The following is a 25,696-nucleotide window of genomic DNA, read 5'->3' on the forward strand; positions in this document are numbered from 1 at the left end:
AAACCACACGCCCCTTGAGGTCAGGCAGAGTTGCAAATGAAAAGCCATACCTCGGACTAGCCAATAAAATGAAAAGAATACGATGGGCAGAAGAACACAGACACTGGACAGAGGAAGGACTCTGCCTAGAAGGCCAGCATCCTGGAGTTGCCTGTTCACTGTTGACATTGAGTCTGGTGTTTTTTCAGGTACTATTTAATGAAGCTGCCAGTTTAGGACCTGTGAGGCGTCTGTTTCTCAAACTGGACATTCTAATGTATTTGTCCTCTTACTCAGTTGTGCACCGGGGCCTCCCACTCCTCTTTCTATCCTGGTTAGGCCCAGTTTGCACTGTTCTGTGAAGGGAGTAGTACACATTGTTTTACAAGATCTTGAGTTTCTTGGCAATTTCTCGCATGGAATTGCCTTAATTTGTTGAAATGAAGAATGTTCTTTGTTTCTGTCCATTTTGAGCCTGTAATCGAACCCACAAAAGCAGATGACACTCAACCAGTCAGTTGGACAGTTTTATTGCTTCTTAAATTAACACGACAGTTTTCAACTGTGCTAACAATCGCATTTTTTTTCTCTAATGATCAGTTAGCTGTTTAAAATAATAAACATTATTAGCAAATACAATGTTCCATTGGAACACAAGTGTGATGGTTGCTGATAATGGGCCTATGTAGATATTCTATTGAAAATCAGCTGTGTCCAGCAACAATAATTTACAACATTAACAATGTTGGAAAAGTGCATTTCTGATAAATGTTATGTTATTTTAACTGACATAAAATTTGCTTTTCTCTCAAAAACAAGGACATTTCTAAGTGGCCCCAAACTTTTGAACGTTAGTGTATGTCTGAAAGCAAAACAAATTTATGACATGAAGGCATTTAATAACTATTAATTAACTTTAACTTATACATTTACACTAATTGAAACATATATAACTACCTTTGTTAATTACTGCTTGTTAATATTAACTTCTACATTACCTAATATCAATTAATGTACCCATATTAATATACCCATATTATGGAAACATTGCTAACGTTTCCATTAACCAGCTGTATTCAACTCTGGACCTCACAGTTAGTTCCACTCTTATTTATACTCAAGTGAGATTATGGGCATGAAAAGACATTCAAGTTAAGCTTGACACGATGCATGATAGTACTGACTGACAGCTGTACAAAGGACACCAGGTAGGACATGTGATGCCCCATTACTGATGGGTCTCATACATCCTGTCCATACCTCTTGTCCATACACCCTGTCCATACATCCTGTCCATACCTCCTGTCCATACCTCTTGTCGATACATCCTGTCTATGCACCCTGATAGGAACTGGCCATGAGACTGTCATAAGACTCTATAAATAGACCCTGGAGCATAGGGGAGGTTGCAACATACCATACAAGGGAATTATGTAGGATAAACCTTTCTTATAATAAACTGTGTAATGGTTGGCTATGATCACAGACCGCATTCTGGCATAAAAGACTGTGTTAACTTTGTAATTATTGGAGAACATGTAAGACCTAAAGAAGATCAAAATATTGGACTTCTAATAAAGAAAGTTACCCCATCTTCTTTTTTTATGATTTTGTTCGTGGATCAAAAGAGGACAAAATCCAATACCAGGTGGGTGAAAACAGGCCCAGATCCTCACAGTGAAAGTTCTAGATAACCCTACTTCTGGTATTTAGTTTTGCAACCTGGTAATGATTACTGCCACCTTGTGCCCTGATACAGTCATTGTTCAGAGATGTTGGTAAAAACAGGATCATTGTTCTCATCTGTTGGGCTGTGTAATATTTCAGAAATTCCATTAAAGTATAGGACATCAGCACCTGGAGGCCTGTAGCAGCAACTAACTAAGATTTCATGAGTGCCGAATGCACCCGTGCACAGTTGCCCTGTTTGGCTGGAATATGACTCTTCTCTAGAATTGTAACTCTATGACAAAGCTTATTTCTACGAAGCCCTGGAGGTGACATTGAATGTGAGGTATTTTTTTGAATTTTTTTTTAGAACTTGTGGGGAGATCCCTGCCAGGTCTATGCACTCCACTAACTCTAAAACAAGAGCATGTTTTATAAAACAATACTGTACGGAGATGGGACTAGGCCGGTGTCACCTAGTAGACTGGCGACGCCAAGCGTTGGTGCAGGTGGGGAAGCGAGGCAGGTGTTACGGTTTGATTGACAGTTTTAGAATTACTCAGTAGCTCGTCTGTTGGATCGGACCACACGTCAATCCTCATGTGCATCCATGAGCCTTTGGCTGCCCATGACCCTGTTGCCAGTTCACCACTTTTCCTTTCTTGGACAATTTTTTATAAATACTGACCACTGCAGACCGGGAACACCCCACAAAGGCTGCATTTTCTGAGATGCTCTGACACAGTCATCTAGCCATCACAAGTTGGCCCTTGTCAAAGTCGTATAGATCCTTACGCTTGCCCATTTTTCCTGCTTCTAAACACATCAACTATGCGGACAGAATGTTCACTTGCTGCCTAATATATCCCACCCAATGACTGGTGCCATGATGACGGGATTATCAGTGTTATTCACTTCACCTGTCAATGGTCATAATGTTATGGCTGACCGGTGGAATTTTCCACCTCCACTCAACCAATCACATTCATTTCTGCCATTCAAGTAAGTCTGCCTCCAAGACATATTTGAGCAAATTAAATGCCCAACACAATTATCTTAATTATATTAACCCCTTGTCAGTGCAATCTCTCTGGAAACCCCATTCCCTGAAGCAATGTTGATCTAATTAAGAGTTGTGACATTTGAGTAGAATTGTGATGTAAAGATATGTATGATATTGTAGGGGACTTAATGTCTGTATACTTTATTATACTGTACGGGTTATTGGAGTTAAGCTAACTCAAATATGTTTGCCAGCAGACTTCCTCTGAGTGGTGACATTTATTGGTTGGGTCCATGGAGAAATCAGAACATACTCTGAAATGACTAATTTAAAATTTTTATTCTGATAGGACAATTCAATTAGGACAAGGGTTAGGGTTATAGTTCAGAGTATGCACAAACCTTAGTCAAATGTCTACTTAGAGAATTCATTAAGATTCAAATGCCCACCTTCTCCCGTGAGTCAACCAATCACATTAATTTCAGCATGTTTGTGTAAGTGAAACTTTGTAGCCAAATTTAACAATCAGTGATGACAAGATTGTGGCCTTTGTGTTTAGCAAATGGGAGACAAAACCAAACACAGGAACAATTGCTTAGCCATGGAGAAAGCTGACAGTTATTCCTTGGTCTGTAGTTTGTTTCAATCGGATATATGTTCTGAGCATGTCTTGCATTAGAATTTTACCTTTTTGGTTACATGAATGACTATTTGGCATTGTAGTGGTGGCGAGAAACTGGCAATTGACACAGTGCCAGTGATCTGGGCCTAGAGGGCTGTACTGTATGAAGGGAGTTTAACCTTCTCAGATTAAACTTGGGGTTACCAAGGAAACTCAAGGTTATCATGGACTCTTTGTTATTTGTAATTAGATTGAGATGTAAGAACACGTAGGCCTAATATGCTATCAAAATATGTGATTTAAAAAAAACAAAACATTATAGACTACACATGGGCTATATCTCTGAAATGTACCCATTACTCACTGTTAATTAATTAGAATCTACTCCCTAAAACACATAGGCTGTTGAGTATGAATTTAATGCTATTGTGTTAAGAATAACTTCATTCTAACGATCATTTCAGCTTAAACCTCATTGGAAAGCGTACCAAGCAAAAATATACAAATATTCTATCAAGTGGTGTGCATTAATAGTTATCATTAATACCCAGTACAGATGTGGTGTGAAGCCTACACTTACAGTAGGCAACTCGTTCACAGCCTTTATGTACAGGGTAATATCATATCAACTGTTTTGTTTGCTCAGTTAAACATTTTAAAAGTTGGAACGCTGCGTAAAATGCAAACGAAAACAGAATGCTGTCACGATTGAAGATATGGAGACGGAGGCAAGCATAGAAGCTCCAGGGTTTCCCTCTTTTATTAAACAAAAATAAAGAAAACTAAACGGAGTGCCGGGCACTACAATAAGTCCCAAAGTTCAATGGGTCCGTGGTTCTGGAGCACAGGAGCACACAAACATGACAGGTGTACATACACACACACAATGACCAACAATGACAAGGAGAAAAGGGCTGAACTAATTACTCTGAGAAACGTGGAGAACAGAAACAGGTGGGGGCTAAACACAGGTGAACTGAATATACCAATTAACTGAAACAAGAACAGGAAAGACCATACAAGGATAAGACAAGGACACACAGAAGGGACCATTACAAATGCAGTGATGTGCAAATCATTTAAACCCTATATTCAATAAACCCGAAAAGGAAACAGGCAAGCCTAGTTCAGCTAGCCCGTAATTAAAATTAATAAATATTGCTGCCATAAAATTCAATCTTGGGTCTTGCCACATGAGAGGCACTGTCTTAAACCACTACGTCACGGCGCTACTTGGGTGACCAGTCGCTAGGCGCCATTGAGCATTGTGTTAAACTGACTACATTTCTTACTAAGTTTACCTCCACCATAAATAGCGTCTATGAATTGTATGGCTTTTGCCACTGGCCGTTTTAACAGCTTATTAGCCAGTAATAGGTTTACTAGTATCTACTAACCTCTTATGAATAGTCATAAGAATTGAGCAATTGACTGAAGATGAATTTTCCATGCACAAGCTATTTCATTACATGGCACAAAAACATTAGTTTTTCTTTCATTTGTGAATTACATTGATACAATAACTATCAATATACACTCACCTAAAGGATTATTAGGAACACCTGTTCAATTTCTCATTAATGCAATTATCTAATCAACCAATCACATGGCAGTTGCTTCAATGCATTTAGGGGTGTGGTCCAGGTCAAGACAATCTCCTGAACTCCAAACTGAATGTCAGAATGGGAAAGAAAGGTGATTTAAGCCATTTTGAGTGTGGCATGGTTGTTGGTGCCAGACGGGCTGGTCTGAGTATTTCACAATCTGCTCAGTTACTGGGATTTTCACGCACAATCATTTCTAGGGTTTACAAAGAATGGTGTGAAAAGGGAAAAACATCCAGTATGCGGCAGTCCTGTGGTGCAAAAATGCTTTGTTGATGCTAGAGGTCAGAGGAGAATGGGCCGACTGATTCAAGCTGATAGAAGAGCAACTTTGACTGAAGTAACCACTCGTTACAACCGAGGTATGCTGCAAAGCATTTGTGAAGCCACAACACACACAACCTTGAGGCGGATGGGCTACAACAGCAGAAGACCCCACCGGGTACCACTCATCTCCACTACAAATAGGAAAAAGAGGCTACAATTTGCACGTGCTCACCAAAATTGGACCGTTGAAGACTGGAAGAATGTTGCCTGGTCTGATGAGTCTCGATTTCTATTGAGACATTTAGATGGTAGAGTCAGAATTTGGCGTAAACAGAATGAGAACATGGATCCATCATGCCTTGTTACCACTGTGCGGGCTGATGGTGGTGGTGTAATGGTGTCGGGGATGTTTTCTTGGCACACTTTAGGCCCCTTAGTGCCAATTGGGCATCGTTTAAATGCCATGGCCTACCTGAGCATTGCTTCTGACCATGTCCATCCCTTTATTACCACCATGTACCCATCCTCTGATGGCTACTTCCAGCAGGATAATGCACCATGTCACAAAGCTCAAATCATTTCAAATTGGTTTCTTGAACATGACAATGAGTTCACTGTACTGAAATGGCCCCCACAGTCACCAGATCTCAACCCAACAGTCACCAGATCTCTTCCCACAAATCTCCATCAACTGCAAGATGCTATCCTATCAATATGGCCCAACATTTCTAAAGAATGCTTTCAGCACCTTGTTAAATCAATGCCACAGAGAATAAAGGCAGTTCTGAAGGCGAAAGGGGGTCAAACACAGTATTAGTATGGTGTTCCTAATAATCCTTTAGGTGAGTGTAGGTGACGACAGGGACGTCACTACAAAATCATGGATGGGTGGGGCTAAGCCCCGTTTTGGGAGGTCTGGGCATACTTCCCAAAACTTATTTTCATCTTGTGTTTTTTGAGTAACAACAGGTGTGAAATCTATCAAAATAAGGTTATTTTTGGTCAAGGATAGCTAAAGGTACACCAGTCTCATATTTTGTTGGACACTTATCTAATATGACTTCAATTCTATCTAAAGAAAGAAATTAAAGTCCAATCTGTCCTCATCCATCCGACACCAACAAAAGGCCAAAAACCGCTGTACTATGTAGCCAAAATACTTCCGTCAACTCTAGCTTGCAGTACATGAACATCTACAAACAGTACATATACTGTTTCTAAGCAAGATTCCCCTGAATCATTCTGAGTAATTTCAAAACTGATAAAAATAATTCTGGAGCTGTATTAGTGACCTACATTACACTGAACAAAATTATAAATGGAACACTTTTGTTTTTGCCCCCATTTATCATGAGCTGAACTCAAAGATCTAAGACTTTCTCTATGTACACAAAAGGCCTATTTCTCTCAAATATTGTTCACAAATCTGTCTAAATGTGTGTTAGTGAGCACTTCTCCTTTGTCGAGATAATCCACCCACCTCACAGGTGTGGCATATCAAGATGCTGATTAGACAGCGTGAATAGTGCACGGGTGTGCCTTAAGCTGGTCACAATAAAAGGCCATTCTAAAATGTGCAGTTTTACAGTATTGGGGGGTCCGGAGGGGTCCAAGGGGGGTCAGAAAACCAGTCAGTATCTGGTGTGGCCACCATTTGCCTCATGCAGTGCAACACATCTCCTTCGCATAGAGTTGATCAGGTTGTTGATTGTGGCCTGTGGAATGTTGGTCCACTCCTCTTCAATGGCTGTGCGAAGTAGCTGGATATTGGCAAGATCTGGAACACGCTATCGTATACGCCGATCCAGAGTATCCCAAACATGCTCAATGGTGAGTATAATGGCCATGCAAGAACTGGGATGTTTTCAGCTTCCAGGAATTGTTTACAGATCCTTGTAACATTGGGGTGTGCATTATCATGCTGCAACATGAGATGATGGTTGTGGATGAATGGCACAACAATGGGCCTCAGGATCTCATCACGGTATCTCTGTGCATTCAAAATATCAACAATAAAATGCACCTGTGTTTGTTGTTCATAACACACACCTGCACATACCTTAACCCCACCACCACCATGGGCCACTCGATCCACAACGTTTTATCTGCAATCTTCTTCTCTCTTCAGATTACCTGAACAAATTGACAACTAGAATGTCAAAGATCTGTAAATGGAGGATTGTTTGATGAAAGCCACGTTGGAAGGACACAATTATTATTTCAATCAAACATAATTTCTAACCTTGTCAACGACTACATTCATTATTCATTATGCTGTTTTTCCTATTCAGACCCATTTCATGTATGTTTTCATAGAAAACAAGGAAATTTCTAAGTGACACGAAAGTTCTGGCAGGGCTGTTATTATTTCCTGGTTGAAAGAATTTGTGGGGTGACGAAGGCAGGGCCATTTATGAAAAAATATTTGTGGTATGTACTGAAAAACATATCTACCTTGGGCTTGGATAAATGGTGTACAGAGTCACCTTTGTTAGCTGAAGACCTGGCCAGGAGTGATACAACTTCTCTGTGTGCGTGTGTGCTCACTACTCATTTGGTGCCAAATTGGAACATAGTAGTCTACTGTCCTGTCAGTGAAAATGATGATCATCATTCATCTTTTTCCTCAAAATGTTACTGTGACAGAAATTAAAGGTAAAAGGTAGCACGCTACCTCAATATCTTCAGATGTAGCCAGGAAATTAATGGCCAGAGACTATACACAAAGAATGTACACATTATTATTAAGATGTTAGATCACCACATATGATGCAAACACCAAATAAGATGTTAGATCACCACATATGATGCAAACACCAAATAAGATGTTAGATCAACACATATGATGCAAACACCAAATAAGATGTTAGATCACCACATATGATGCAAACACCAAATAAGATGTTAGATCACCACATATGATGCAAACACCAAATAAGATGTTAGATCAACACATATGATGCAAACACCAAATAAGATGTTAGATCACCACATATGATGCAAACACCAAATAAGATGTTAGATCACCACATATGATGCAAACACCAAATAAGATGTTAGATCACCACATATGATGCAAACACCAGATATGATGTTAGATCATTGGATCCGCCTCCTGTTAGTACCTTTTTGAAGGGAAGCACATTTTCCATAATGTATAACATTCCTGAGAGTGTATAAACCTATTTTAATCACATTTGCACTGTTGTATGTTCTGTGTAGGTATGAACTTGAAAATTCATAATGTGTCCCAAGTGTCCAATTTGGCAAAAAGTGGCCAATCTGTAAAGGGCACTTTGGCCTTGCTTTACACAATTTTACAAAACACACCTTTTTGGTTTGTTTTATCTTCTGCCTAATCTATTGTGGTATATTTTCCTGCATTAATTTATAATCCCTACAAACTACAGAGTTTCTCCTTTCAAATGGAACCAGAAATATGTTTCTACTACATTCAGGTTATGAGCTACAAGCATTTAGATTTGGGTACATATTTTTAGGCGGAAACTGAATTTTTTTGCCCTTTCCCTAACTTAATCAAGGTCCTCCTCTAATGCTTTTAAAATTGCAATGCATGTGTGCCCACTTCCATGTGTGTGTGTGTGTGTGTGTGTCTGTGTATTTATTGAGGTTTCTTGTTCTTATCAGCATTCAAGTTGTTTATAAGTAAGGCTTGCGCTGGGCCTGGAGCACCAGAGGAACGGGGGGTCAAACAAGGCCCAACAGGCAGGAAGTCAATCCAGGAAGACACCAACTAACCACAACCACCCTGAAGGAGGGCCAGTATCGCCCACAGAGTTCATTCCCATTGCTCAAGGGCCGCAATTGAGAACCAACAGGAAGCCAGTGACTCTGCCCCTGAATGGCGATGGACTTCATGGAATAGAATCACTTAATAAATCCCCTAGGGGAAATTCAGGTGCTACCTAAAAATGAAAGCTAACTTTCTGTAACTTCACCCCACCACTTTATATTATTTAATTTCCAAAGAGCTAGAGTTCAGAGCCAAAACATTAACACCTTTTTTACTCATATTGAACATTATGATCACACAGTATGATCACATAGTATTGCAAACATTTACAACTGTATTTGCTTTTAAAGTAGTAGGCTATTGTTGTACGTCATACATTGTTGTTTTTGGGAGGGGAGTGTTGGGACAGTTAGTTGGGGAATTACAGAACGGTGGGTCCAAAAAGGGTGGAGGTTTGGGTGTTCACAGTTCCACCCATACAAAGCAACTGCAAATATAAAGGGGGGATTCAAAATGATGCAAGGAAGGTTCTAGAATTGCAATGCTTTACCTGATGTAATGCAGTGACATTGATAATACAGACACAAAATAAAAATTGCTTGAATGCTCCTGCAGAGTACCTGGTTTGGGGGGCCTGTTGCTGTCCCTGTCCTTGTCCATCTGGTCATACTTCTGACCTAGTCTAAACTTAAACAGACTCTGGATTTAGCCCAGATGAATTCATTCATTATTCCAATTGGACTCCTAATATCTCACCCGGCACAGCCAGAAGAGGACTGGTCACCCCTCTGAGCCTAGGTCCTCTCTAGGTTTCTTCCTAAAATCCGGCCTTCTTAGGGATTTTTTTCTAGCCACTGAAATTCAACACTACTGTTTTTTGCTCATTGGGGTTTAAGGCCGGGTGTCTCTGTAAAAAGCACTTTGTGATAACTACTGTTGTAAAAGGGCTTTATAAATACATTTGATTGATTGATAGATTGATTGATTAGTGTCCCAGTCTGGCATGGGAGGCCTATAGACCGTCTCTATAGACTTAACTGAGTCCTATGCCGAGACTCGAATTATATGAATATAACATTGTTATATAGATGTTAAGCATGACAGATCATTGTGGGCAAATGCAAAGTCTAGTCATATTGCCAATATAATGAATAACACAAGAACACAAGTTCCAACAGCCCAAAATATGGGGCTATGGCTCCCTGCTGGCCCAAGCAGACGATGACCACCAAGCACAGGGACAGTGGTCTTAGAATTACAGCCCATGTTAGTTAAAAAAATAAATCCCCATACGGAAAGCATTTTAGGAATGGTCCTAAAGACTGGAGACGCCTGCCACTCCTCCTTGGCCCGACAATTTACACCATTCCTTGTACGCCCCACCTAACCCGGAGCGTCCAGCTGGCTTCCCACAGTCATGTACGGTCTGAAATGTCTAATCAGGAATTCTCAGTGCTCTAGCTGGTTCTCTGCAGTCGCATGTTGGGGTGTGTGGGTGGATGGAACATTCTTGGAGTGAGGTGGAAAGAAAAAAGGGACCAGAGGAAGGGTAGGGGTTTTTTATGGGGAGAAAAAAACAAAAGCAAATACGTCTTTTAAAATGATGTAATATGTCAAGTATTATTAAAACGACAAGCCTGAGCGACTGCCTCTATTGCAATGTCATTAGTGTGTCCGATCATTATACAGAACCTCAGGGGGATTTGAAATGATGCAAGACCCAGTTGCAAAGGTTAGGCTAATATTCCCACAAACTAAAGAAAGTAAACGCAGTGATGTTGACAACTACTGTAGAGGCACGATCAAATTGCCCACACATGCCGCTCCCTCATGTGTACACCACCTGCAAGGTACTGGCCCCAGGACTCCTGTGGTAGCAGTCCTGGGAAAAAAGTAAGACATCACAATATGTGATGAGTCAGACATACAGTGTGTTCACACCACATTAGATTTACAGTTAACATCACTAAAGTAACATTAAAAGTGTGAATACAATTTTTGATTCATACTATAACTTTTGAGGTACATCTAGAAAAGGGTTCAGGCTAGAAACACAAATCACTTGAATGTTAGACATTCCTGTTTCCATTTGTTATACACTAATGCTGGGCTTCCCTTAGTTAGATGTTTAAATTCAATGTAATGTATTTATGATTTACATACAAATAAATAGAAATACAAAGGAAGTATCTGATTTAAAAGCCTCACTCACATTCACAGATATCCATAATTAGCTCCAATCTTATGGATGTTAGCTGATTTACAGCAATGACAGTTGTCAGTCAAACCAACTCTCCCATTATAATGCATTCATCATTCGTTTACTTTTGGTTAACAAGCTCACATATGGTTTTGGGATATTAATAAAAAGGTTATACAGTATTTTGTTCTTGTTTTCTCACTTTAACAAACATTTAGTTAAATTAATTTTAGCAACCAGGACATGACAGAGGGATTTCACTTGCCCCCATCTGTCATTGCATGTCTTACTGCATGTCGATGGAAGAGAGGCCCTTTGTCAAAAAATCATTACACTAATACTCCGGATACAGTGGATTTAAGTCTAGACACTCCTGTCAAAGTGCCAGGTTCTTGTGATGTAAAAGAATGAGACAAAGATAAATCATGTCAGAATATAATGTGAACAATTCAATTGAAAAACAAACTGAAATTTTGAGGGGATTTGTTTTTTGCAAAAGCGCTCCAAATCTGTCAGATTGTGAGGACATCTCCTGTGCACAGCCCTCTTCAGATCTCCCCACAGATGTTCAACTGGATTCAGGTCTGGGCTCTGGCTGGGCCATTCCAAAACGTTAATCTTCTTCTGGTGAAGCCATACTTTTGTGGATTTGGATGTGTGCTTTGGGTCGTTGTCGTGCTGAAAGGTGAACTTCCTCTTCATTTTCATCTTTCTAATGGACGCCTGAAGGTTTTGTGCTAAAATTGCCTGGTGTTTGGAATTGTTCATAATTCCCTCCACCCTGACTAAGGCCCCAGTTCCAGCTAAAGAAAAACTGCCACCACCATGCTTCACCGTGGGTATGGTGTTCTTTGGGTGATGTGTAGTGTTGTTTTTACACCAAACATACCTTTTGGAATTATAGCCAAAAAGTTCAACCTTGGTTTCATCAGACCATAACACATTTTCCCACATGCTTTTGGGGGACTTGATTTTAGTTTTTGCAAACTTCAGCCGGGCGTGGTTGTTTTTATTTGTAAGAAAAGGCTTCCATCTTGCCACCCTACCCCATAGCCCATTCATATGAAGAATACGGGAGATTGTTGTCACATGTAGTACACAGCCTGTACTTGCCAGAAATTCCTGCAGTTCCTTTAATGTTGCTGTAGGCCTCTTGGAAGCGACCTTGACCCGTTTTCTTCTCGACTTGTCATCAATTTTGGAGGGACGTCCAGTTGTTGGTAATGTCTCTGTTGTGCCATATTTTCTCCACTTGATGATGACTGTCTTTACTGTGTTCCATGGTATATCTAATGTTTTGGAAATTATTTTGTACCCTTCACCTGACTGATATCTTTAAACAATGAGATCCCTCTGATGCTTTGGAAGCTCTCTGCGGACCATGGCTTTTGCTCTGAGATGCAACTAAGAAAATGTCAGGAAAATCCTACTAGAATAGCTGAACTTTATTTGTGATTAATCAGAGTCACTTTAAATGATGGTAGGTGTGTAATTATTTCAATTTAACATGAGTTTGAATGAGATTGGTAAATTCTGAACAACATAAGAGGGTCTGCACACTTATGAAACCAGGTTACTGTAAGGTTTCTATTTTTCATTTATCCCCCTTGAAGATTTCCGTTTGTTTTTCAATTGAATTGTTCACATTATAGGTCACATTAACAGTGGAAAAAGTTCTGACATGATTTATCTTTGTCTCATTCTTTTACATCACAAGAACCTTAACAGGAGTGTGTAGACATTTTAAAGTATTAGTCTTTTTGACTCTCTTCCATCGACATGCAGTAAGACATGCAATGACATGTGGGGGCAAGTAAAAGTGTGTAGACTTTTTTTATCCACTGTATATAATGGATATTTTCTGACAATCTGACCTTACAGAAAGCAGTTGAGGTTCCCATGGAGCTAGCTGCGGTTGTCAGTTGTGCTGAGATGACATGCAGTGATTTTCAAGGACAACATGCTCTTGTTCGCTCAGATTGCCACCTGTGTTCAAAGAAGAACTGGCAATAAATGGAAAGTGGTACCATTTCCTATATATGCCCTGTAGCATATAATGGAAGTTATTAAAATATTGTAATAACTTCCATTCTTGTAATAACTGCCAGTAACGTAATACATTTTCCATTCTTAATGTAATAAAAATCTATAATGTAATGACATTTCTGAACCAATAACATAAACAAATAACATAACTTTTTGCCCATAATAAAATATGTTATTACATTATTGACTTGCCATTACATTATTGGCTGGGTTAATGAAAAATAATTATAATTGTAATAATTGGAGCCGATAATGTAATATAATATAATATATAAGAGGCTTGTACTTTTCATCATAGGTACACTTCAACTATGAGAGACAAAATTAGGAAACAAAATCCAGAAAATCACATTGTAGGATTTTTAATGAATTTATTGGTAAATTATGGTGGAAAATAAGTATTTGGTCAATATCAAAAGTTAATATCAATACTTTGTTAAATACCCTTTGTTGGCAATGACATAGGTCAAACGTTTTCTGTAAGTCTTCACAAGGTTTTCACACACAGTTGCTGGTATTTTGGCCCATTCCTCCATGCAGATCTCCTCTAGAGCAGTGATGTTTTGGGGCTGTCGCTGGGCAACACAGACTTTTAACTCCCTCCAAAGATTTTCTATGGGGTTGAGATCTGGTGACTGGCTAGGCCACTCCAGGACCTTGAAATGCTTCTTACGAAGCCACTCCTTCATTGCCCGGGCGGTGTGTTTGGGATCATTGTCATGCTGAAAGTCACAGCCACGTTTCATCTTCAATGCCCTTGCTGATGGAAGGAGGTTTTCACTCAAAATTCTTTCTTTCCTTTACACGGATCAGTCGTCCTGGTCCCTTTGCAGAGAAACAGCCCCAAAGCATGATGTTTCCACCCCCATGCTTCACAGTAGGTATGGCGTTCTTTTGATGCAACTCAGCATTCTTTCTCCTCCAAACACGACGAGTTGAGCTTTTACCAAAAAGTTCTATTTTGGTTTCATCTAACCATATGACATTTTCCCAATCCTCTTCTGGACCATCCAAATGCTCTCTAGCAAACCTCAGATGGGCCTGGACATGTACTGGCTTAAGCAGGGGGATACGTCTGGCACTGCAGGATTTGAGTCCCTGGTGTCGTAGTGTGTTACTGATGGTAGCCTTTGTTACTTTGGTCCCAGCTCTCTGCAGGTCATTCACTAGGTCCCCCCGTGTGGTTCTGGGATTTTTGCTTGTGATCATTTTGACCCCACGGTGTGAGATCTTGCGTGGAGCTCCGGAATCGAGGGAGATTATCCATAGTGGAGTTTAGAGTGTGACTGTTTGAGGTTGTGGACAGGTGTCTTTTATACTGATAACAAGTTCAAACAGGTGCCATTAATACAGGTAACGAGTGGAGGACAGAGGAGCCTCTTAAAGAAGAAGTTACAGGTCTGTGAGAGCCAGAAATGTTGCTTGTTTGTAGGTCACCAAATACTTATTTTACAGAGGAATTTACCAATAAATTCATTAAAAATCCTACAGTGTGATTTTCTGGATTTTTTTTCTTCTCATTTTGTCTCTCATAGTTGAGGTGTACCTATGATGAAAATTACAGGCCTCTCTCATCTTTTTAAGTGGGAGAACTAGCACAATTGGTGGCTGACTAAATACCTTTTTGCCCCACTGTCTCTCACTGTGTGTTTAGGTTTTATTTATTAAATGTCAGACTTCCATTCCATAACACTTTCCCTTACTGTTGCTTCTTTCTCCAGATCTAGCTTCTTTCAAAAAGCTGCTCAAAAACCTGACCAATCCTAACCAATCCTGATCCTGAATCTTAGTCCTAACATACAGGCAACCTATTTCAGCTACTCCTGTAGGTTTAGCCGCTAGTTGACATATCCAAATCAATAGTCTCAACTCCCAAGCTTTCATATTTTATCATGGGTCGCTCCATAAGGATGAACTGAACATTTTGAAGGGGAATTTGCAGGATCAATAACTTCAGAATTCCACAGTAATATCATATAGATAGAAGTGTCTCGGAGCAGCTAAGTTACCAGGTTGGAAACTAATTAGAGACTCCCAACAACTTATACGTGAGGGAACCGACTGGTCATCAACTGACGGTTGCGATAAGATAGGTGTGTGATGCAGACCCTTTTAGGTCACATTACTCCCCTTGATGGGTTGCATTAGCAGTGGTTTATGAACCCCTATGTGCAAAGGCAAGGCTGCTACTAAATTATTGAAAATTAAAATAATTCAAATCTGTTATATCCAAGATGCTTTAGGTGAAGATACCCAAGCTTTAGGTGAGGGGCTAAAAATCTCTACACTGTTAACAGAAGTATGAATTGCTGGATTTGAATGGGTGTTGAATGAGTGAGTAAAAATGTGTGTGTACTCAATACAGTGAGGCTTAGGATTGTGTGTGTATTAGTGAAGAACTTACATAACTGTCATGGGGAAATCCATGTGTGAAACCATTGCAAATACACCACTGTACTTGTGTTTTATTTCAATTATCTGTGTTTTGTTAGAAAACAGTAGCAACAGGCAGATACCAAAGTTGTTGTAATTGGAGTAACAATTATTTTTCCTATTTGGAGTTATTTGTGGTTATTTGAACAGTTATTGTCCGTTACTTTATTATAGAGATCTAGATCTTTTTTAATAAGTGATATAATTTAGAACTTAATAATTTATTTTGAGTATTATTGATAAGAAACTTATTTGACTACTTAACATTTGTTTGACAGAATAATAAGATAAAACTTACTATGCTAACGTTATCACAACTAGACCCAGCCTATACAGTCTTTGTCACTAGCTCTCTTCAAATCAATCAATCAATCAATCACATTTATTTATAAAGCCCTTTTTACAACAGCAGTTGTCACAAAGTGCTTTACAGAGACACCCGGCCTTAAACCCCAAGGAGCAAACAACCGTAGTGTTGAATTTCAGTGGCTAGGAAAAACTCCCTAAGAAGGTCGAATTTTAGGAAGAAACCTAGAGAGGACCCAGGCTCAGAGGGGTGACCAGTTCTCTTCTGGCTGTGCCGGGTGAGATATTAAGAGTCCAATTGGAATAATAAATACATTTCTCTGGGCTAAATCCAGAGTCTATTTGATTTTAGACTAGGTCAGAAGTATGACCAGGTGGACAAGGACAGGGACAGCAACAGGCCCCCCAAACCAGGTAATCCGCAGGTGTGGACCAGGACCTCATCTCCTCCTAAAATTTAAAACTGGAGACCGAGAAAAGTTAGTAGTACATTCCTCATATCCCCCAGCACAATAATATAGCAGCGGAACACCTTGGAACTGAGACTCTTGGAACTCTTGTCTAGACCATTTAATTGAACAAAACATTTAACAGGGTAGAAGTGGTACCAGGTCCATACGCTTAACTCTCCTGGTACCCGTCTGACTGGTACCGACGGGATCTTTAGACACCTGTCCGGTAAACCCGTTGCACCAGTTTCCCTTCTCGCCCAGTCTTTCCGAGTGGCTCATAGAGTGTGCCACACAGGAACAGGGGGAATTATAGCTAATATAGGCAGACTTTGGTTTGCTCCAGAAAAAAGCATTTCAAGAATCTGAAAGGAATACCCAATCTAATGTACGCAACATACAGAAAACAGGCCCTGTAAAACAAGGTAAAATGACAGAGGGCTGGAGACAAACTCTATTGCTTGGTAATAATAGACATATTTCCAAGTTGGGTGGAAGCTTTTCCTAAATGAAACAATGATGCAAAGACTGTTGTGACATTTTTAATGAAAGAGATCATGCCAAGGTTTGGTGTACCAGGAATTCGTCATATCTGATCAAGGGACACACATAAACAAATTAACTGAAAAAAGATCTGTGCCAAGCACTAGGCACTCACCCAAATTAACTGAATATATGTATACAATGCATTTACATTCTCTGTTGAGGTGAAGCCAAAATAGGACTGGGTTATGTTTATCAATCAAGCTGCATTGGTTATGGGTCATTCCCATTCTGGTACTATACAATATTCAAATAGTTTAAAGGCAGAAGGCACAAAATTGTTAATAGTTTTACCTTGCTAAGATTTCGCTGTGTGCTAATACCTGAATGTGTGACAGTTATAAATGAAGATTTTAGTCTGAAGGAAATAGTGCACTATTTGAGATGACGGTCATCTAGGGTTGCTTTCCCATTCCAATTGGAGAACTCCGTGTACATGAAATTGCAGGACTGGCAAATTCTAAATTATGAGCTCATCTAAATTATGAAACACGACCAAGACTCGCTTTAAGTTAGAATCAACTGGCCAATGTTAAATGTATTGTCTTTGTGTATGTACATTTAAATGTTGTGTTTGTGTTATGTCCAAATGTTGCAAATTGCCTGCTTAACAAAACTAACAACCAACTGCAAGGCTGCTTATTTGTGCTATTTGTTTGTATGTCTGGATGTGTGGTGATTTACAAGTTAAAGACTTCAATGATAAAAAGAGAGAAAGAGAATGTGTGCTACATACATGATGACATTTGTAAAACGGTTTTTCCCAATTTAGGCTAAATATTCTTTGTTCTCTATAAGAAAAATGTATGAATAATTAAACATAGTAATGGTAGGCTATATTGACAACAAGCTGGATGTTTTGATTTTATTTGACTTCTGTGATTTAAAATGCTGCATTATAAACAGGTTTCAACTAATTAGGAAGGGTTTTCTGTAAGTGTTTACAAATCTAGACATGCAGACCTAATGTTAAACCCAAGTCCTCAAATGCTTTTAGGTTTGATTATTTGAGGACATGACATAAAACAAACTTTGATCTTGGAGTAACAATGTATTTCTCCCGTCAGTGTTGAGAGAGGGGTGTCCACATGACATGAGTTTGATAGGGTGAAAAATGGTGAAGAACTTCGTTAACTAAAATATACAGTGGCATGAAAAAGTGTTTGCACCCTTCCTGATTTCTTTTTTTTTTTGCACGTTTGTCACACTTAAATGTTTCAGATCATCAAACAAATTTAAATATAAGTCAATGATAACACAGGTAAACACAAAATGCAGTTTTGAAATGAAGGATGTTATTATTAAGGGAAAACAAAATCCAAACCCATGTGCCCCTGTGTGAAAAAGTGATTGCCCCATACAACCTAATAACTGGTTGGACCACCCTTAGCAGGAACAACTGCAATCAAGCGTTTGTGATAACTTGTAATGAGTCTTTTACAACGCTGTTGAGGAATTTTGGCCCACTCATCTTTGCAGAATTGTTGTAATTCAGCCACATTGGTGGGTTTTCGAGCATGAACTGCCTTTTTAAGATCATGCCACATCTCAATAGGATTCAGGTCAGGACTTTGACTAGGCCACTCCAAAGTCTTCATTTTGGGGGTTTTCAGCCATTCAGAGGTTGACTTGCTGGTGTGTTTTGGATCATTGTCCTGCTGCAGAACTTCATGGTTCCATTTATCACAGCAAATCTTCCAGGTCCTGGAGCAGCAGAACAGGCCCAGACCATCACACTACCACCACATTTTACTGTTGGTATGATGTATTTTTTTCTGAAATGTTGTGTTACTTTTATGCCAGATGTAATGCTTTCATCACGTGTCGGCTGGATTATTGCAACTCACTATATTCGCGGTATTTCAGATTCTCAAATCTCCCGTCTTCAGTTAGTCCAAAATGCTGCGGCCAGACTCATCCTTAATTGTCGCAAATATGATCATATCGCTCCTATCCTCAGATCTTTACACTGGCTATCAGTTCGGCAGAGAATAGATTTAAAAATCCTCCTCGTTGTCTACAAATCTTTACACAACATAGCTCCGGTTTATCTCTCTGAACTTATTCATCCGTACATTCCGTCCAGAAGTCTCAGATCCCATGACCAGGCGTTGCTGGTAGTCCCTCGTGTCAGACTAAAGCGTAGAGGAGAGCATGCTTTTGCGGTGGCAGGGCCTCATCTGTGGAACACCCTGCCTATAGAGATCAGAACGGGTCCCAACCTCTCTGCTTTTAAGTCTTTGGTTAAAACATACCTGTTCTCGTTAGCATATTGATTACTTTTCTTGGGCTGATTTTACTATTTTACATTTGTGTCTTTGTTTTAAAGTTAATCTTAGCTTAGATGTTCTCTATGTGTTTTTGGGTTGTTCTGCTGTTTTTATTTTTATATGCTTGTTCTGTAAAGCACTTTGGTCTGTCTAGCGGCAGTTTAAATGTGCTATATTAATAAATGTAATGTGACACACAGATTCCAAAAAGTTAAGCCTTTGTCTCGTCAGTCCACATAGTATTTTCCCAAAAGTCTTGGGGATCATCAAGATATTTACTGGCAAAAGTTAGACTAGCCTTAATGCTATTTCTGCTCAGCTGTGGTTTTCGTCTTGGAACTCTGCCATGCAGGCTGTTTTTGCCCAGTCTCTTCCTTATGGTTGAGTCATGAACATTGACGTTAACTGAGGCAAGTGAGGCCTAGGTTTGGATTTAGTTTTCCCTTAATAATAACAACCTTCATTTCAAAACTGCATTTTGTGTTATCATTGACTAATGTATATATTTTTTGATGATCTGATACATTTAGGTGTGAAAAACATGCCAAAAAAAAAAGAAATCAGGAAGGGTGCAAAGATTTTTTCACACCACTGTAGAAGAATGAGGTGGAGTAGGAGTTACAGGTCTATGATAAACTGAAGCACTTGCGGTATCTGTTTGGGTGATAGGATTAATGCATGATAAGATGACTCATTGAGTAGTTTCTAAAATTTTCATTGGCGAGCAAGCCAGGAGACTGTTTTTGTCGTAATGACCCAGTCTGGTTTAGTTCCACCGGCCCGGCCCCTGCGTCTGCTCTCCCGGATGCCGCCGCACCGTTGGCTCTCCCGGCTGGGGGGGGGGGGGCTACTGTTACGGTAAGATGAGCAGCAGCGCCACCGTTACGTGAACCTTCAGTTTCCCAACATATATGAACACATCCCGGACTTGTTCCGTCACGTCTTCAATCATTCACACAAGGACCCAATTCATATGGTTTGTCTGTGTTTAAATGTTTTCCCTCTGCTCCCCACAGTGTGGATCATTGATGTTGTCGTGTGTTGCTGTTAAATGTAAGTTCTTATACCGGTTGCTACATTTCGTTTTGCTGCTTTAGTCAGCCTTTTTCTTTCATTGTGTTTTTGTGCTCTGTGTTTGTTTGGTTTATTAAAGATTCAACACCGACTACTCCTACCTGCACCTGGTTCCTTGCTCTCGCAACACCACCATTCATTACAGCAGGGGTACGATAGGTTACAGAATGATCGCGTCCCTTTCTATTATAATTAGCAGGAGTACGATAGGTTACAGAAGGACCTGGTGGAACAAAACCCTGATCTACTATTTTAATGATTTAGAGGTATAATGTACACACAATGATCCCAATTAATCGTGTAATAGGTTATGTGTAATAACAACATGGTAGATTTCTATGCTAGTGAGTCACACCTAAGATTGGAAGGCACCGCTGGAAAGACAAGACTCCCAGCTTTCAGCAGACACCCTGGATACCCACATAAGGCCTACCGTTCTAAGACTGAATTTAGAGTGGTGTGTTTTCTCAGAGTTCGGACTGTGATTTAGGGGTCAGTTGGTGAGTTATTACATTAATGGGAGTTATTACATTATTGGCTGCTACATGCCCTCAAAGGCAAACCATTCTCCATCATGGTTTTCATTTTGTTTGGAAAAAAGAGTCACTAGTGTTAGAAAACAGCTATCGTGTATAGTGATCAAATAACGTAGAACCCATTTCAAATCGAGGGAGAGGTTTGCTCAGTTTTGTAGCACAGATGAGGTTCCATGAACGTTCCATTATCTTCTTACTGTAAAGATAGTTTCTATTTAGCCTATGCATGAAAGGGTGTTTCTGCCTAGTACTGTAACACTTGTCGTGGTGTAGTGTTGGTTAGGAACCAGGCGCAGGCAGTAATCTCGTTTGTGGGTTTAATACTCAACAAACAAACCAAACACGAACGGAAAACAATACTAATGACTGAATGAAATAAAAGTGCGCAACATGCGTCTTAGCAATAAACATTCAAACAGTACATTAAACAACACTCACCGATTAACTAACAAACAGCAACAATGACAGCGACAGCAACAATGATCCACAATGTGGGGAGCAGAGGGGAAACATATATACACATACAAACGAGCTAGATTGGGACCTGGTGTGGAAGATGGGAAACATGTGACAGTCCGGGATGTGTTCGTGAGAATATGGGAACTTGTGGAAATATGGCACGGTGGCGCTGCTGCTCACCGCACCATGACAAGTACAGCTTCTTGTTCCCACAATAAGCCCCATTCCAGAGGGTCAGTGTAAACATTCCACATTCCTGAAGTTTGCATTCCTGAAGTGTATAGATTCTTTCAAAGAGAAAGAATCTATACACAGATATACACAGATATACACAGATATACACAGATATTTCTATTGTTCTTGTTATCAAAGCACATTTAACTTTCAATGAAGAATACATTCATAAAGTTGTAATACCATGTTAATACTTTATTATTGATGCTCAGATTCCACACTCCCCTCTTGTCAATATAAAAAAAAAGACATATTGATAACACAACACAAGAAAAATAAATATAACTCACACCGAATGTGCAGGAAAGGTACAATAAACATATTCCCAAAAGATAAGAAAGTTACACAAAAAATAATACAGAATGATCAGGTTGGAAACAGTTGAGAACAGTTGAGAAGAGTGAGAACAGTTGAGAACAGTTGAGAAGAGTGAGAACAGTTGAGAAGAGGGAGAACAGTTGAGAACAGTTGAGAAGAGTGAGAACAGTTGAGAAGAGTGAGAACAGTTGAGAACAGTTGAGAACAGTTGAGAACAGTTGAGAACAGTTGAGAACAGTTGAGAACAGTGAGAACAGTTGAGAACAGTTGAGAACAGTGAGAACAGTTGAGATCAGTGAGAACAGTTGAGAGCAGGGCAGTCACCACATAATAAGCAACCTCGGCGGGGGCATAATCCACAAACAGAAGGAAGGACACTATAGGCCACCATGCAACCGACACCCCCCTAGAGAACACCACCTACAATCATCATATGGGCACGGTTGATGTGAATGGGGACGCAGTCCTGACAGACACGAACAGCAAGGCACAGAGACACAGCGACGGAACAAATATACAAGGTAACGAAAGATCAACACACACGCAACGATAGGAGCAAGGAGTTTAAACAGGAAACCACCCCATTTACCAAATACCACTGACAACCATGTCACAAGCCCCATCCAAGATGTAACTGCACTGTAAAACATTTCATGTTAGTTTAACCTGGAAATGCAAGTTCACCTGCTGCCTTGAAAATGCAAGTTCACTCAACTTGAAGATTGCCTTTGTTTCAACATCGCAAAGGGCGTTGTAAACCTGGAATACTTTATGTTCACGATGCACAGATTAAGCAAACCTTATTCAGCTCCTCTTGAGGAGCTCTGAGTATGGCTCGTTTCAGGAGGGTCTGAGTTCATTTGGAGCGTTCACATATGACCAAAGAATGAAGACCAATCAATCTGAGTTAGTTTGGAAGGCTGATGGGGACCAAGTGTAAAAACACTTTAAGACTTTCAGATTTGAGACTTTTCAAAGGGCTGTGGAAACCCTGTCAATGTCTGGATTGTATGGTGTTTGCAAATCTTAGGGTGTAGGGTACATCACAGTCGTGATATCTTACTGTGTTTCAGTGAAAATGTGTGTAGCTTTCACCATAATTGCATTTCAAATTGAAGTATACTTCATTTAACTGTATACTGCGAAATGCATAAATACAATGTCACTCACATCACACATTATTTTGGAGGAATCCTCTGAAAGATAGCAGGGAGGACCAAGCAGGGCAGCTGTTCTTCTGTTTTGGTTAGTGGCTTGTACACAAATGTAATTGGATGTAATATTAAGCTAGAACCCAACCTTAACTAGACATTGATAGGAATGTTTTTTTTTTTTTAAATACAGTAGGTACCTCCTTTTGAAGACACTGCAGAACACTGCTCAAGGTCAACCTCCTGCTCAATGCAACAGCCGCTTTGTACAGCTCCAAAAGCCTTGGCATCATGGCATCTAGTCCATCCAGAAAAGGCTCCATCAGGTCTTTGGTGACAATCCTTTTGAACTCTGCACTCAGCTGAAACAGACAGATAACAAAACAACAGAAAAAAGGGCTTCAGTGAGGGAAAATGAGAGTGGCAAAGAGCTGTAGGGGTAGAAACACAAAGAAATCACAAATATGATTGCAACAGTACATGCTTTTGACAACATCAATGCTAAAGTAACAAAGTACAGGCTTTCCATACTGTACTCAATTGGAAAAGGACTACCTGTCTCTCACTAAATAATGCAGGCCATCTGTCTTTGACTGCAGAGATGAGTGTTTTATCACCAATGATCTTTAGTCTTCGCTGTGAGAATGTTGCAAACATCCAGGAGCTGTAGATCTGGATCTCTCTTCCGCACTTCCAGAAGCATAACTCACAATCCTTTTCTGATTTGACAGTAGTTTGTCCCTCACGTAACTCTGGCAAGTAGTGGATCTCTCCCTTTTTTGACTTCTTGACTGTCTTGCTGTTTCCCTCTGTTTCCCTCTTTTTCTTTTATTTACAAGAACTTCAGGGCATCCATGTGCCATCATCCTCTGACGGAAATTGCCCATCTTGAATCTCAAGCTGAATACCCAGCAATACCATCCTTTACTTGAACCTGGCTCCATGAGACATGGGTGCTTTGCAACAAGAACTTTAGCTACATTTTCATAGTGGTCTTTACTTGGATAACCAGTGATTTTGGATGTATCAGCTAGTATGTCCAGTATTTCACTCTTCACACCCTTTGAGATGACCATCAAAGTTCCATCCTTGACATAGGGGTGATGAGAAGCTTTCCTTCAACAAGATATATGCAGCAAGGGGCATGTGGTCATTCAGACTGTCAGGATCAACAAGCACAGTTACTGTAGGGTCCCGTTTGGCGAGCTGGTAACAGCTGAAATGCTCCAGGAAGGCTACTGTGAATATTTCCATGAATGATATGCATCCATCCACTATACAGATTTCCATCCACTGGCAGTCCACTTGTCTGTCCAACTGAGAGCACCATTCCTATAGAATATTTTGTCCCATTTAAGTAAGCAGTGTAGGTGAATGAAACACAGTCCAGACCATCAAACATATTCCATATAGCCTCTCTGATAGCAGCATCTAAGATGCCCACAGACACAACTGATTTTCTCCCAGTTTTAATGCTTGGCTTGAAAATAGTTGACCTTCAACAACAAGCTCTGCACCTCCCTAGAGAATCTTGGGGATATTACTTCAACGCCGCTAATGAAATTAGCACTCAATTGAAAAAGCCCAGTTAGAATGAACGCCAACTTCCACTTAAGGCTCAAGCCGTTCCATTTAGCCGTTCCATTTAACCAGGCTGCATTGTGCACGCAAACCGAGAACATAAGCAGCCCAGAACAAGTGGTCTTCGAAAAAAGATTTGGCCAGATTTCAATTTTTAGTAGATGTCTCCAAGACCTGCCTAAAATAAGCATTACTGATGTCCATCGAATTGTTGATGCCTGGTCCCCTGCTCCAATAAGCAAGCGGAACAAGGGATTCAAACTCTACGTTTTGAGTTATCTGCCCAACTACGAGGGTAAGTAGTTTTCTGTGGTGTGCCGGCCGGCTATCGGCTAAGCTAGTTAGCGACGTGTTCCTTTTTAGTATTAGGCAGGACAATAGAACGCATAAACATTCACCCTAGCCTCAAAAACGGCAAAAGAACGCTGACTGAGCTGGAACGCTAGCACATCTCCATAGCAAGTGAATTGAAACGAAACTTCGTTCAGCCTCTTCTAACCTGAATAAAGCTTAAAAATCCATAGCCTCAAAAAAGCACCAAAACAGGTCTCCTCTTTTATTTTACTACTGTAACCTCATTTCACAACAAAACTAAAAAATAACAACTGGCATAGGAAGTATACATCTGATCCTATATGGTATTAATTGTGCTTAAACCTGCGTTACTCATGCAACCCCATACCATCAGAGATGCAGGCTTCTGAACTGAGCGCTGATAACAACTTGGGTTGTCCTTGTCCTCTTTAGTCTGGATGACATGGCGTCCCAGTTTTCCAAAATGAACTTCAAATTTTGATTTGTCTGACCACAGAACACTTTTCCATTTTGCCAACAGTCCATTTTAAATTATCCTTGGATCCTGTTTAGATACAGCTTCTTTTTTGACCTATAGAGTTTTAGCCGACAACGGCGAATGGCACGGTGGATTGTGTTCACCGACAATTTTTTCTGGAAGTATTCCTGAGCCCATGTTGTGATTTCCATTACAGTATCATTCCTGTATGTGATGCAGTGCCGTCTGAGGGCCCGAAGCTCACGGGCATCCAGTATGGTTTTCCAGCCTTACGCACAGAGATTGTTCCAGATTCTCTGAATCTTTGGATGATATTATGCACTGTAGATGATGATAACTTCAAACGCAACTTTTCTCTGAGAAACTCCTTTCTGATATTGCTCCACTATTTTTCGCCGCAGCATTG

The 25,696-nt window shown here is 40.1% G+C and overlaps 1 long non-coding RNA gene across 1 annotated transcript in view; it reads right to left on the reverse strand.

Moving 5' to 3' along the window:
- The window catches only part of LOC105012069, a 45,567-nt gene that overhangs the window by 8,908 nt on the left and 10,963 nt on the right, over positions 1 to 25,696 (reverse strand). Inside the window, exon 2 of the long non-coding RNA XR_003781797.2 lies at positions 23,117 to 23,278. This is a non-coding gene — a long non-coding RNA (uncharacterized LOC105012069). The remainder of the gene's footprint in view (positions 1 to 23,116; positions 23,279 to 25,696) is intronic.

Source organism: Esox lucius, chromosome 1 (assembly GCF_011004845.1).
Source record: "Esox lucius isolate fEsoLuc1 chromosome 1, fEsoLuc1.pri, whole genome shotgun sequence".
NCBI lineage: Eukaryota > Metazoa > Chordata > Actinopteri > Esociformes > Esocidae > Esox > Esox lucius.